This window comes from Musca autumnalis, unplaced genomic scaffold (genome assembly GCF_047663935.1).
Source record: "Musca autumnalis isolate F117 unplaced genomic scaffold, ASM4766393v1 scaffold_1, whole genome shotgun sequence".
NCBI classification, from domain to species: domain Eukaryota; kingdom Metazoa; phylum Arthropoda; class Insecta; order Diptera; family Muscidae; genus Musca; species Musca autumnalis.
In genome coordinates, this window is record NW_027411644.1 from 314319096 (window position 1) to 314319642 (window position 547).

Here is a 547-nt window from a genome sequence, read left to right on the forward strand (position 1 = left end):
CTGAACTTTCTTGAACATCATACATATAAAATTACCATTCACCTTTATCAACCAAAAACAGAGAGAGAAGTGAAATTTCTTTTCAATTCCTAAGTACCGGAAAATACAAAAGCTTACTTAGCTTATTTTTTTCAGATGAGTAAAATTAAAATATTTAAACAATTACCACACCAAAAACAATTTTAGCATGACAATCATAGTGACAATAGCCAAGCAAATATCTTAAAGGCATGTTAGGTACAGTGGTAGAGAGAATTACTGTTTTTGGGCATTTCGTATTTGTGGGAATATTAGTGAAAAAATCATTTCATGTTATTAAATTTTTAATCAATTAAATATTTTTTTCATCTGCAACAACCTTGACATTCAAATAAACCCAAACCCAGACATGCAGATTGATAAGAATCTGCATAACAATGTGACAGTTTATATAATATTGTATTTTATTGTTAAGCTTTATTTTGTATTTTATCAGCCGAAATAGCTCAGTTGGGAGAGCGTTAGACTGAAGATCTAAAGGTCCCCGGTTCAATCCCGGGTTTCGGCA

At 31.1% G+C, this 547-nt stretch overlaps 1 non-coding gene across 1 annotated transcript; it reads left to right on the forward strand.

Annotated features, from left to right (window-relative positions):
- Positions 1 to 474: 474 nt before the first annotated feature.
- TRNAF-GAA (transfer RNA phenylalanine (anticodon GAA)) lies at positions 475 to 547 on the forward strand. The gene has a single exon. It is a non-coding gene; the product is annotated as a tRNA-Phe (tRNA).